The 14,333-nt window shown below is 51.9% G+C and overlaps 1 long non-coding RNA gene across 1 annotated transcript in view; it reads right to left on the bottom strand.

The window, feature by feature from the left end:
- Window positions 1–14,333, bottom strand: part of LOC146595651 (uncharacterized) — a 166,501-nt gene that overhangs the window by 41,281 nt on the left and 110,887 nt on the right. Inside the window, exon 5 of the long non-coding RNA XR_014895913.1 lies at window positions 7,021–7,191. This is a non-coding gene — a long non-coding RNA (uncharacterized LOC146595651). The remainder of the gene's footprint in view (window positions 1–7,020; window positions 7,192–14,333) is intronic.

Genomic DNA, 14,333 nt, shown 5'->3' with positions numbered 1-14,333 from the left:
GCAGCCCATTGTTCGGCGGAGCCGGCTGTCCTTTTCCCATGCCAGCGAGAGATTTGCCTGGTGCCGGCCAGTTCTTTATCCCACTGCGCAATTAATACAGCTTCCCTCCGATAAACACGAGCTTGTTTAACTATGTCTCTTGATAGGTCCCAGTAAGGCTTGATAACACGGATGGTCGGATGTTGTCAGGACGAAGGAGTCAGACATGCTGGCAACGGGCTTTTCCCTTTCAAAGCACACATGTTTAGAGAAGAAAGGGCTGAGGCCGCTCACGGCAAAGCACCGCTGAAGCCTATCGGGAGCATCAAACAGGAGGCAGAGACGCGTCGGCGAGCCGTACCCCGCGTCCTGCCCGGCCAGCCCTCGCCGGGAGCCGGCCCGGAGCTCAGAGACCAGCCCCCAGTCAAGGGGGGTGYGGAGAGGAATGCTTTAAAACACTCACATTACGATTTCTACTAACAGCAGCAGCAGCAAGGAAGATAAAAATAACAGAGGGCTATTTTTCAGTTCCCTTCTGGTTTTAAACCTCCAGCAGGCTTTTAAGTCAGCTTTCCAAAGGTCTCCACCGATCACAAGCCCTAGTTTCTTAATTTAGTAACTTTTTTTTACTTTATCTTAAAGCCCCTTTGAGTAGATTGCGCAAAAATCTCAGCACTCATTAAAAATAAACTAATTATCGTTGGCAAGACTCAGAATAGGGAAAGTGATAGTGCTGTACTCGTGCTCAAATTCATGCGGAAACGATCCCTGCGTGCTGGGGCTGCAMCCATGTTCCTGGCTGGTGCCTGGGATGCCTGTGCCACCGGCCACCCCCAGGGATGGGTTTGGGGACGGCGAAGATCACCCCCACACACACATACACGCTGCCCAGACTCCCGTCCCACTGCAAAAGTCCAGCAAAAATATCCCAGACTTCACAGACCTCCAGTTATAGGAGTAGGGCTTGTTTCAAAGCTAACTTTGGGCAAAAATGAGCAGGTTTATTAAATAATAAAAAATATATATTATATATAATATATAAATAATAAATTCCCAGTCTCTCAAGTAATAACGTACAGGGCAGTGTGCTCAGATAAAAGATAAGCAAAGGATCTGTCCAGTTATGACCCTTGTGTGTGAAGCCAAACGAGGTCTCAGACCCACCTGGTGAGCCTCACTATACGATCAGCCCGTGACACCAGGAATTACCTCCCTGATGAGTTTCTTTCTGCTGTGGCCACAGTTCTGTTGCTGGSCTCTCTCCTTCTGGCCGACAGTTCTGTTCTTTGTTGTTTAAAATTTCTATTTAATAACCAGACTAAGCGGGCTCAGCCTACAGTTCGCAAGCAACGAGGTCAGCAGCAAAGGCTATGGAATTCAGTACTTTGTGAATGAAAGCACCAAGCCACCTTCATGGGATAGCACTTGAYGATGGATAAAAAAAGATGTAATGGCACTAGTTTGCAGCCAGCACCAGATGAGAGCATGGATTCTGGCTCAAGCTGATCACTTCTCCATTTACTTAAAAGGATATCGATCCTACCGAAGAAGTTAGGGGCAGATTCAGGGRGAAGAAATGGAGGAGGAGCAAGGAGGAAGACGGATGATTATTACTATCTTGGCTTCTAGCTTTTCTCAGTGCTAGACCACTAAGATGCTGTCCAGAGAGATCAGGGCTGCACAAGTGGTAGCTATGGCCACAACATACTGAGCATCCAGGACACAGGGAGATCTTTGAGCATCAGCTGTTGAGCCTGGCGTCGGGTCAGCAGTGCCGGTTACCTGTACTCGGATTCCCCCTAAACACATTGCCACAATCAGCCCAGAGGCTGTCAGGTGCATTTTGCCCTTTCCTTCAATCTATGGGAGACTGTGTCGTAAATGTGTCACACTGAGAATATCTCAGTGCACCCAAAAGGTAAAAGATTAGACTTGCGGCTCAGAATTCCAGGGGTGAAGTCAGTCCTTGAACTGGCAACGCTGCTTTTGGGAAGAGCCCAGCTGCAGGCCTGGGGAGGGCCGTGAAGCAGGGTGAGCTGCTGACAGCCCTCACGGACCTTGAGGGCTCTAGTCCGCTTCTGCTCACATCAGAAATAGTTACAGTCTGTATCTGGGATAAGCAAAGAAAACTGCCCTGACTTCTGAACGCACGAGTTTGGTAATGCTGTCTCGTTAAAACCTTCCTGTGCTCATGGCACGAGCAAGTGCAGCATCTGGACGAGTAGCAAAAGAACTGCTTTGCTCACTACACCGTACCCCAGCTTGCTCTGCTCGCTTGCATCCAGCTCCACAAGCCCCAGCGGTGGCCAGTACTGCAGAGCACGCAAGGCCGAGCAGGGGAGCAGGAACCGCCTGCTCTCCCTGCATCAGAAGAGCTTTCACTCGCTCAGACTGTCACCCCAACTGCTGTCTTAAAAGCGGATGGATGTGAGACCAGYGGTCCATGCTGCGGGGCAGTTAGAGCCCTATCCAACTTTACTTCTAACTGTTTGTGCCATGTACCTTGAAGTAGAATTCAGCATTACTTTTTTTCTAGTAGATATTTGCATGGTCCAATAGCAACAGCATCTGAACAAAACCTTTTRCAACACTGCATAAATAGAGGGAAACATTACTTAAGCAAAGAGCAAATTATAGATTGACGATTGCCGGCTTTCCAGAATGACTAGCACGCATACAGTAATATTTGGCATTCCACAGCATTAGCCAAGCAATCCGCCTTCGCCTGCCAGATGGCCCAGCATTAGCCTGGTTCTCACTTGACRCCGAGAGGAGCAGACAGAGCGACCAGAGTAAAAAGTAAAGAGTCTGGATTAGGAGATAGAGCTGCCCGGTTCCCAGCTCAATGCACGTTCCACCAGACAGCACTGATATGTCAAACAGTACGGAGCACGAGGTTTTCCCAGGATTTCTCTCTCCGTGAGTCCCTTAAACTGCGAAGGATGAACTGAAACTCCCTTTGTGATACAGTAAAGCAGAGCTCATCCAGTACGTGTAATGCCACAGGATTCAGGTAAAAACGGCTGCCCGGCCTCCTCAACTCGCCTTCACCAGCTGCACACTGCAAACCATCTGTGGGGATCAACATCACGGGTACCGCACAGAAATTACAAATCCTCCCATGCACCAGGGATGTGYTCTCGTTGCCCTACAACAACAGCGCTGCAGTCATACATCTCCTTTCAGCTCTTCCCATRCTACCCCAAAGAGCAAATTGTCTTTAGTAAGGCCCTACATTACCCCTTAAATCTCTTCTCTTGAGAGGAATGGAGCTGGGTCAATGGGGGGACTAGTAAGAGGCATCAGGCTCCTCAAACCATACGTGTTTATGAGGAAGTCATTACGAGGGAGGCGGGGAAGAGGGGCAGGGGACACTGAGAGAGTTCTTTCATTGATCAAATTATTTTTAGAAAACAAATTTCCCTTAATGGGTTTATGGTTTCAGTGAGAAGAGCAGCTGGTGCCAATGTTTACAGCTCTGAGTCACGTCACAGAATCTCAAGGCGGTGGAAAGTCTTATGAGCCTTGGACAATTGTCCCACTGAGCAAAGTTTGCCGTGTTGTCTAGGCATGTTGTGTTGTCAAGCTCAGCTCTAAGGAACCAAACCTTGTAGCAAACAGAGTCGGTCATTCAGCCATCGGGTGGGCGCTGGTGTCTGTCCACTGAACGTGCTAGAGCCCAGCAACACTCACCTCTTTAAAACCCTCCCGGCCGCAGGCCAAGAGGACATGCAAAGAGGTGGAAGCAACATTTCAATTGCTGAGATGCTGGCAGAAGGCAAATCGTGTTTTTGTGACAATGCAGACTTCCRTCTCTCGTCACCTGTGGAGTTTGTCACCTTGGTCATCCCCTGACRTTCTCCACAAAAGCTTTTGGATTTTCCCCTAACACTAAGCCCAAGGCTGGCCTGCAGCACGTGGCCATGGGCTCTGGGAGAAGGCAGCATCCCACCAGCGTCCTCCCAGGCAGGCACGCCTGAAGCAAGTCCTCTGCATGTTCCCTCTGCCACATTTTATCCATCTCCCACTGAGGTCTGCCCCAGATGTGCTCCAGCTGTGAACAAGCGTTTGGTTCAAAGGCCGGGTTAGAGTTAAAGCCCCCTCACGCGCCCAGTGAGGACATCAGTACTGTGCCGCACTGCTGCTAACGTGTGCAGTGCCCAGTGACACCAGTGCTGCCTCCACAGCCCAGCTCCGCTCCCAGGAGCACCCCGAGCAGAGCCGCTCTCCCTCGTGTCTGCAACACCCCAACACCACAGCACTTGGGCAGGCGAGGAACCGAGGACCTGCCCCTCTAGGCTCTGTACCTTTCTGTCCATTCTCCTCTCTTCTTCATGAACTCTCATCTACAAGAGATCCAGGATGGAAAAAAAAGCATATGGTTTTGCACATCAGAACCGCATGCAGTAAAACCTAATTGAGACCTTTCAACCAGGTCTAGTGAAGCCTGGCCCTACCTGCGAGGCCCACCGGGGTCTGTGCTGCCCGCTCCTCCAAGAAGTGCTCCAGGCCACCCCYGGCCCTCTCCCCCGGCTGGCGGTGGCAGCACCCAGGCACAGCTGGTGCAGGGTGCAAAAGCACCCCGGTGCCCAGGGCCCGCAAAGCTGGGGTGGGCAATGCCATGGGGCGCAGCACCGCCAGCCTCGCCAGCACGGTGGCCGCCGACGTGGCACCTCTCCTGCTGGGCAGCAAGTGCCCTCCCAAACAGCTTTCTCTAGGGAAGATTCAACAGCCCTGGGAGGGCTCCAGCGCACTTGCTCCCCTGAGCTGGCCCCGCACAGGGAGCGGGGCACAGGGGCTGCAGGAGGGACAAGCCACATGGCCACCTAGTGGCTACTTCCCAGCCAAGCCTGCAACACCACTCAGCTCTGCTCCAAACCCCCTTTCTACCACGGATCAGGCCCCAAAAGCACAGGCGATCCCAGTCCGGAGGAAATGAAGCAAACTTTTGGCCCATCCTTGCATTTGTTTTTCTCCTGCTGAGTTTCTCTTTCCAGCTTTCCATCCACAAGCAGCCAGTAAGCAAAGTTCAAGCAGTAAAAATCGAAGAAGCAGTTTTCAAAAGAAATAATCAAACCAGTTTTGCAATTTTTTTTTTTTTTTTTTTGGACATGTGGATTCGGCCCAACCTTCATGCCACTTGCAGAGTGCTTTCATCTGCTGGTCTTTGGTGCAGAAAGAGGGGTCAGATTTCTGCACGTCTTTTGAAGGCATAATTCCACTCGCTAACGTGGGATGGTCACACCCAGAAAGCTTGCAGGATTAGGTCAGCAGATACTTACATTTTAATTTTTAAGAAAGTCAGCCCTCAGGGAGAAATATTCCTAAAAGACCATTCAAGACACAGTGAGTCTGAAGTAAGTAGAATTAACAGACAAAACGGGAAGGACACCTTGAGAACAGAGAGACCTGTCATTCCTTAAAAGAAAGAAAGAAAGAAAGAAAGAAAGAAAGAAAGAAAGAAAGAGAAAGGCAAAACGATACTGGCCATTACTGGATATCTCCCTGCAGTGGCACAGGGTGAGGCACTTTCAGTGGGGTTGTGCATTTTTGGGCCAGTTGAGGGGGTGACTCACTGCTCTCCAATCCTTCTCCTCACCCCAGCCTATCAGGGCATGCAAAATCCCTGAATGGACCCAAATGTCTTTATAATCAACATCTGGCTCCAATAAGCAGCCCTATGGTCATGCTTTAACAATGTTTGTTCCAAACTAAACCTTTAACTAAACATTTTYTGAAAAGGGGTTTTGATAGTGGAGTTGCAATAGCTAAGAGGCTGCTCATGTTTGTTTTTACTAGAGATCCCAATTCTCTGGGGTTCAGCTCATCCTCACACATTCTTTCTGGGCTGCAACTTGGTGAAGCAGGGGCGATTTCTGCCATTAGAACCAATCCTTTTGAAGACATCTCTTCTTTGGTGGTTTTAACCTGGGAAATTAATACTGGCACAGCCGCAGAGCAGATGCTTGCTTGCACTTGTCGTATCTGGCCACTCTTCTGCCACGYGCAGGATGGATAGCACACGGGCAACTACAGTAAGGAAGACTCAGGCTGGCTATTAGGACATTTATAAAAGAATTGATGAGGGTCAGGTTAGCTTGCCTGAGAAAGCTGTAGCATTTCCATCACWAGATGTTTGCGAGAAGGTATGGGACGAACATCTGCCAGGCTTTGGCACAGCTGGTCCTGCCTTGCACCGGGCGGTAGACCACCGGCTTTCCCAAGGTACGTTTTAGSCGAGTTACTCTGCGATGCCGCCGCGAGGACAGCAGCAGAGCCACGTCACCCGTACACAAACCATTACCCGGCCCATATCAGCGAGCGCTATCTGCAAAGGGTGATTACCAGCTCCCTGGAGATTACAGGGCTCTGCAGAAGAGACACCCAGTCTCCTCCGCTCGCCCGGCTACGAGCCACAGTCAAGACCGGACTCGCCCATCACCCAGGCTGCAAACTGCCAGCGCACGGCCAAGTTCCCGCTGAGCCCAGGCAGAGCGGGCGCAGCGGAGCGAGGCGCGCTGCGTCCCGGCGGCGAGGCCGGCCGCTCCCAGCCCGCTGCCGGGCCTCCCGCGGAGCCGGCGGCCCGTTCCCGCCAGCCGGGACGGGTCGAACGTGCGTGTGCACGTACGCCGCCGGCCTGGGGGCCAGCAACCGAGGTCTCTGTCTAGCCTCAGCGGTGACTCAGCCTTTGCTGCTCTTCTGKCCCGCTTCTGGCATCTGCAATACGGGGACAAGAACGCTTCGGAAAGCACTGCAAAGTATGCCGAAAATGCGAAGAACAGCTAATTCTAAGCCAGCCGCCAGCAGTCCCGTTTCAAGCTGCTGTCACTGGAACCCTTGTTAAGCAATCCCCGGAGGGGAGCGGAGCGAGCAGAGCCCCGCGGCACCCCCTCCCTGCGTGCTCCGCTTCGCGCCCGTGCCGGTTCGGATGCTTCCCTTTGCGAAGGGCGGCTCAGGCCGCTCGCACCCGTTACCAGCTCCAGGCACGCGAACGGGAACGCGGCCCTTCGAGGTCTCAGTCTGAGCAGGTTTCGTTCTTACCGCTTCGAGTGCGCTTTTCGGGGAGGAGGCAACTGAATCGTAACCAGTACGATACGGCGGGGGCTGATTTTCTAGGCCTGAGCTTTCGCTCGTCCCCCGGGAGCTCGGCAGTCTGGAGGGTCGGGCCGTTCGGCGGCGGCAGCCGGGACCTGGTTGCTGGCACACCGGGCGCTGCGGGAGAATAGCAGGAGGGGAAGGGTCAGGCGGCCCATTGCAGCAAAACAGAAACCTTTTTTATTGCATAAATATAAAGATACTGTATATGAACAAAAATGAAGCATGTCCCACAGAGGATTTTAAAGCTTCCAAAAATATTCCCTCAGCCCTTGCCAAAGGTAATACAGCCAGCCTTTCCATGGAAAGCATCATTGTGCACGGTGGGGTTCAAGGAGGTCGCGCTGCTTGAAGTGCCCAAACAGCCGGCACCCTGTCCTGTCCCTCCTCTCCGCGCACACGCCGCGCCACGAGGAACAAGTGGCCTTTTTTTAAAAAAAAGAAAACAACTTTCCTCCCTCAAAGGTAGTATAGTGTTCACCCTCGCGGCACACCAGTGGCAAGCTCAAACCCGCGTTTACAAGAAGCCCCCTTAAGAGGACTTTGACGGCTGTTTATGCAAAGCCCTGACATCAACAGGGCTGCTTGCGGGTTTATGCATTTTGGAGGCTGCTCTAAGCCCCACTTTCTGCCCCCGTCCCCCAAGCGACGACTGTAACAGATCCTGCAGTAAGTAGGTGGGAAACTCACTGATGAGATGTTACTGCTAACATATGCATTACTACATGCTTCTTGGAGGGCTGGAAAATAACCCTCTTTTCTAAAGTTGCTGCCTTCCACCTAATTATCCCCAAAGCTTTGACTTGTAAACACTTGACCTAATTCTTTCCATGGGCAGTTTTTAATAACAGAAATTCTTCAAAAGTGTCTTTATGATGCATCACACCGTGCTACCTTGTAAATATACCATGCGCCAACCCAGCATTTTACAGCGCAAGAGAAAGACACTTAGTCACAGAATACTCCGCGTTAGGGAGAGGCCGCGTAGGGAGGTGCAAAAGCTCAGTCTCCAGCGCCCGTTCGGGCCGAATCTCCTACCGAAATCCATATCCGATTTGCCTGCAGGGGAGYGAGGAAGGAAGGATCCTTAGGTCCTGTCCCAAGAACACGATCTCCTATTTCCTTTCGCTCCAGGATCACAAAGCTTTCTACAAATACGTATCGGTGAAGCACTGCAGTAGGCAGGAGGTGCGAGTAGCAAATTAGGGCTTGCTTTGCTCAGCACCACCAGCACGGCAGGCAGACGCCCCGCTCCAGGCTGGCCGGCGGACCCGTCACAGCACGAGAGCGTCTGGCCCTTCGGCCACTCTCGTGTAGGCACACTGAGGCACACGTGGAAAACCGGGCAATCTCACCAGCACCTTAACAGATTCCTCTGCAGCAGCCCCGCACGTCCCCGGGGAGCGGCGGAGGGCAGGCAGATCCCCCCTTGCCCAGCTCCCCCTCCATCCCGCGGCTTCTCTCTGCGCTCTGAATCAGCACCGATTTGCAAATCCTCTCCACCTGCATTTTGGATTGCTGTATCTTTGTATATGGCCAYGCTCAGACCTGAAGTTGTTTCGGCAGTGCAGATGCACCCAGATTTGTGAATAACCCACAGCAAGTGGCCAGGCTGAGACCCAGCCCGGGCAGACGGGGCGACGCAGCGGAGAGGCCTGAGGAGCAGCCAAGGGCGGTGGGGAGCGCTGGCGGCTGCTGCCGGTGGCCRTCAGCAGGAGATGCGCGGTGTCCCGGCCGAGGCCGGCAGTTCAGAGCTGGCCTGCCAAAAGAGCTGCCGAAAGGGCTGCAACTTGATAGAAGCTCTGCAGGCCTTTGATCTCCGTGCTGTTCTTGAACTGTCACTTTAATGATGTGTCAAAGACTAGAAAGAGTTGCGATTAAGAATATTGGAGCCTGGGGAGAAGGAGAAGGCCATTTTAAGCCCTCTGGGTCTTCACTGGGTTTCTGGAAGCTTTTAGACCTTTACTGCGTGCCGCACGCCAACAGATATCTGAAAAGCAGGTCAAATTTTCGAAGTCCTGCGCCGCAGTCTGCCTTGTAAAACGCCTGCACGCTCCCTGCATGGGCAAATCCATACCTGCTCCAAACATGCACGTGCACGCTCTGCTCCAGCAGGCTTTGCACACAAAAGGCTGAAGCGAGCTGCTCTCGGAGTGTCTCTGTGGGATGCTCTCCCCCTTTCAAAAATCCCRAGAGCAATCTCTTGACTGAGCACAGATTTTGGCATGCAGAATTACAGCGGCAGCAGTAAAATCGGTGGGTCTTCCTTAAAACAGCCTGTACTGCAGAAAACCCTGGCAGTTTTATCAGTACACGACTGGCAGGAGGACATTTGGGCTCTCTGCAACTGCATATATTTCATTAATATCCCAGCCAGCTTTAATGGCATTACCATCAGGTTAATCTACTTTAGATTAATGAACCTCAGTTTCAGCCAGGCAAGCTAATTAAGATGATTTTCTTTGAACTTGTTCTAATGAATGTATTAATATCATTCAGGGCTTCTTTTGGAGGTACAAGCACGGCCATGTTATTCCTGAGAAGAGGCCAAACATTTCTTATTAGAGACTCATGTGCCGTGCAGTGTCTGAGGCTGCTTTGCCTTTTTTTTTCTGTGTGTTGCACCTTTCCACTCTCTGCRGAGAAAGCAGCCCCCTCCGTTTGCAGATCTTGCCCCAGGAGTCACTAAGAGTTCACGAGCGCCCTGCACACGCTTGGGTTAGACCCATAATAAAAGGTAAGAAGAGTCCTCTTGACTACCTCTGTTCTTAAAAAAAACATGTAAATGTATTTAACTGCTCCTCCACCTTCATTCTGGTGGAAACGCTGCAGTTTTGCATGAGCRATGCCCATGTTGGCGTTACCATTAGAAGAGTTACAGGGATCACTGTATTCCCACGGGCACGCACACCGCTGGAGACATGTTATCCCTCGATGTGCAACCATTCAGTGTAGCACCTGCACTCAAAGAATGGCACATCCAATTCCAGTCACAGGAAAACGGAGCATAAGGGTATCTGTCCATAGGAAGTGCTGACCATAAGATTGGTTTACCTCAGCCTAAGCCACCTGAGATGTTTGTCCTCTAGCTGTATTGAACCTTGCAGCTCTCCTCAAGGACTCTTCAGCTACATTTGCTATTTGCAAAGTCGATCTCCCTAGGACTTGGCCTGCTAAACTTGTCCATGCTGTGGGCTTGCCTCTGCTGAGGAGCAAGAGAGAAAACAAACAAAATAGGAGAAGGTCATGAAAAGAAAATTGTGGGCATGCTGGTGGCCCTCCTGGGCTAAGGCCGGCTAGCTGGGCTGCTCCCGGCATGGGGCCATGGAGATGGGCCGGACCGCGGGGCTTGAGCTCCGTGGGGATGGCTGCGGGAGCCAAGGCGCAGGGGTCTGCCGCGACGATGGTCGGCTGGGCTGGGCTAGGCTAGGTGGGGGTCCTCACCCTGACCCTCACGGACACAGCCTAAACGTCACCACACTGCCTTTCTAGGGTGCTGATGAGCCAAACAAACAGAGCATGGATGCAGTTTAACTTCTCTGGGTTATTYGGTGGCAGCTTCCCATAAGGGCACGGCTGCGAGCCCGGGTTCAAGCTACAGTTCAAAGGATCTAACTTGGCTTYGCTGCCTCGCGCCGGGGTCTCTCTTGGATGCCGCTATGGGAAWGTCCCTAGGCTGCTGTTTGGAGCAAGCGTAAAAATGCATAGAAATAAACACTTTGGTCTTGCTCGGCCTCTCCCACCCTGCCTCGTCCCCCAAGCCCCTGGGGAAGAAGCACGGGCTGTCCCTAAAGAGCCGGTCTGCTCAATTACGCCTTTCTCCTGCCCCCAGGGACACGCAGGTTTACAGTATCGGCCGCCCGCTGTTTCACCAAAGCGCTGGGAGCTGCTCCCAAGCCGTGTCCCTGGACACGTGCAGCACGGACCGTGCAASGCTGGGCTGGCTTAAAAAAGCTCTTTAATGAATTGTTACTCTGATAAAATGAGAAAACCACAGGCCCCATCTCTCAGAGTCACAACCCATCAACATAAATAAAATAAACAGTTTGGAAACAGTTTGATGAAAATATATTGCCTCACAGGTATCWTTCAAAAATGGGGAATCTGACTGACTTTTTCTTTTTTTGTTTTTTAAGTAACCAGCCTGTGATGAATGTGCCAGGCCAAGGTGGAGTTTATTTATAAATGCACATTTATGATGAATCACTGGAGGAAATGCATGAAGACTGGAGACAAAAGTCTGCAGTTGCTAAACCAAATAGGAAATGCTCTTTACATCTGCCTTTTCAGTTGGCATCCACTTCCCCCAGCTTTGCTTCTCTGCTCGGTAGGCCTGTTTATTTTTGGGCTACTTTTGTTTGCAAAGCCAAACAGAGCTTCTGATTTTTATATTTATCTATTTCTTTCCTTGTAAACAGCACTTCTCACATATTCAGGCCCCAAATTATTAACAGTGGAAATCRGTCACCTTCCTGTGCAGAGCTGTTTACCGTCTTCAGGCAAAGCAAACCAAACAGAGTGGAAGCAGGGTAGAAAAACAGCCTCATTAAAATGATATAAAAATAAGGACAATGCTATTGGAGCTATGCTGCCAATTATGGGAAAATTCCCATCTATTTTTTATTAGATTTATTTTAAATATTACTGAATTAGTTCTAGAAATTAATAAATTTGTACAAATCACCGACCAGCTTCTATTTATATCTCAGCAGTAAGGCTTCAAGCGACGGGATGCTGCTTGGCGCTGCTCCCGCCCGTTTCGACCCGCTCTTCCCCAAACCGGCCCTTCCGCAGGACAGCAGAGCACAAGGAAGGGGCGCCTTACGGTTCGCCCGGTTTCCGCCAAGGCAGACACCGGTTCGGCCGGATTCCCACGGATCCCACGGCCGGATTCTCCSCAGCGCCCGGTTTGCGCGCAGCGCGCAGCCCGGTTTGCGTCACCCCACGAGCCTCGGGCCCCCGCGACCCGAGCGGAGCCTTCAGCCTGCTTGCACATGAGCTGATGGGAGAGAAGAAGCAAGCTCTTTTCCTGAGCCTTCCTTTGCTCCGACGGCCGGTGCTCCCTACGTGCGTGTGTGTGCGCGTGTATAAAACTTGCACACGAGCTATTTGATCACCACTACTTATTCCAGGATCGTATTCCGAAAGCTGGCACGGTCTTTCCTTCAYGAGACTTTAAAACCCTTCCAACCCCCCCCCGAGAGCAAATTCACACTGCCAATTTTTTCCGAGGGTTTTACAGAATGTGCTACGCGTGCAAAACGCAGTCTTTAACTGTTAGAAAAATATAGTAATTTGAAATGTAAGCAACAAAAATAGACGCGCACAAAAACAGAAACATAGATGGATGATTTTCTCCGCTGCAAACTCACTAAAGGAAGACGTGCCCTGGTAACTACTGTCAAGGGTAAACATCACATCTTATTTATACAGGGCAGAGCAGGGTCTCTCATTCCTGCTCACTTTTTATAGCAGGTTAAGAAGCACCAATGCTGCCGTGGAAAGATGATCCAAGCAGCAACAACTCCAGCAGTCAGGGCAAAGCCGAGCAGGGCGAATGACAAACCTCCTCCTCCCCTCGGGCCGAGGGCGGCGGGCGGCTGGAGCCTGTGCTGGGGAGGCAGCGGAGGGGCAGCGTCCGCACGGCTGCGGTCTCGGCTTCGGGTAGCGCTCTGCCTCCTCCCGACCRTCGCGGCACGGAGCCGGCCTGCCTCAGCCGCCGCGCCAGCGCTCGGCCGCTCGCAGGAGCGGTCTGCTCTCGCTCGCTGGGCGCGGGGACGGCCGGGGCAGTCCTGCTCACCGCACTGGCCACGGCAGCAGGCGAGCCCCGCGCAGCTCCGGGGGCTCCACGCGCTCTCCACGCTCAAGAGCAACCCCCGGGCTGTCTCGCTGCCGGTGTTCCCACCGGCGCCCGAGCCCCGCGGGGCCGGCGAGGCCGCCGGCGCGCTCGCCCGCCCGCCTCCACGGCCGCGGGGCTGGCACCTCCCTAACAGCCGGCCCCCGACACCAAGASGGGCTGTGTTACCGCTGCTGCCAGAAATAACGTAAGCTGATGTTACTCTAGGAATGGGGTTTTGGTGAGCGTTTTCAGGACATCAGGAGGAACTTGCCGCGCTTTTAAAAAAAGAGAAAGTTTAAACTAATGAAAAATTGGTAGGAAAATCATTGAAACGCCACAAGTTCTCTCTCACACAACAAATGCAAAGTTCTTGYTATATCATATATATTTATTGGTTAAAAGCACATACCAGCCTGTCTAACTCTGTGATCGGTGCCCAGTTTATAACACCTTTGTGGCTTTCAGTTTCTCACCCAGGCACATCAAAGCCTACGCCAGTTAGCCAAGGAAAACTTCATTGTTAGCATTAACTGACTCCAAGAAAAAGATTTTTGGAAGTTTGAGAATTTTTCACTTCATGGCAATTGTTGATTAATGAACCTCAATGGGCTACAGCCTAAAAGAGGACTTTGTTAATAAAAAATGCTAAACAGTTCAGGCGGAGTAAGGAGATACTTTCTTTGAACCTAATTGCTATAAAGGCGTGTACAAAAAACAAAGAACTGCGAAGATGGATTTATTCAGTGYGATGCGGTTTCCTTTCCAGTTTTGCCTCAAGCTATTTCTACTTGTGAAAAACAATTAGGGAGGACAGGAGGAGAAATCAAAGAATCACAATACAGCCGGAAAGATTAGCATACTACGTCAGAAATACTTAGCAGCAGCAGCGATATTTAGGAAGGGAGAAGCGATCCCGCTTCTCGGCCACCTCCCGCACAGCTATCGCCCCAGCGGCCCGGTTGCTCGGGTGTCCAACGGGGACGGCAGCACCAGGATGCTCAGGGGCTGCTCCTGGCCCTCTCCTGCGTTTCTTCAAAGTCACCTAACACCTTGGAGCTCAAACGTATCCATCCAAAAACTGGGTTAATAAAAAACAACTCACTAGACAGGGATGTTCCAAAGCCTAATTCTCATTTGAGCAGCACTTTAGGCGTCTCAGGAGGGGACACGGCGTGGAAATGCAGTTCTTCCATTAGCGGATCGTGCGTGGGTTTGAGCCGGTCGCCGAGAGCGAGCGAGCGCCCACTGACGGCATGGGGAGCTGGCACCCGCACGGAGAGAGCATCCAGCAGCACTAGGGTTTTTGCTCTGGTTTCCAGGCGAGGGAGGAAGGTTTCAAAGGAGGGTGCTGTCACCTAGTAGGAAGCAGCATGGCCCAGCAGGTAGAACGCTGCTCTGGGAGCTGGAAGGTTAAGGTGAC

The sequence above is a fragment of the Rhea americana genome, unplaced genomic scaffold (genome assembly GCF_003343005.1).
Source record: "Rhea americana isolate MKP2758 unplaced genomic scaffold, rheAme1 scaffold_22, whole genome shotgun sequence".
NCBI lineage: Eukaryota > Metazoa > Chordata > Aves > Rheiformes > Rheidae > Rhea > Rhea americana.
The sequence above is the reverse complement of the archived record's forward strand: the minus strand, read 5'-3'. Positions and strand labels throughout refer to the sequence as shown.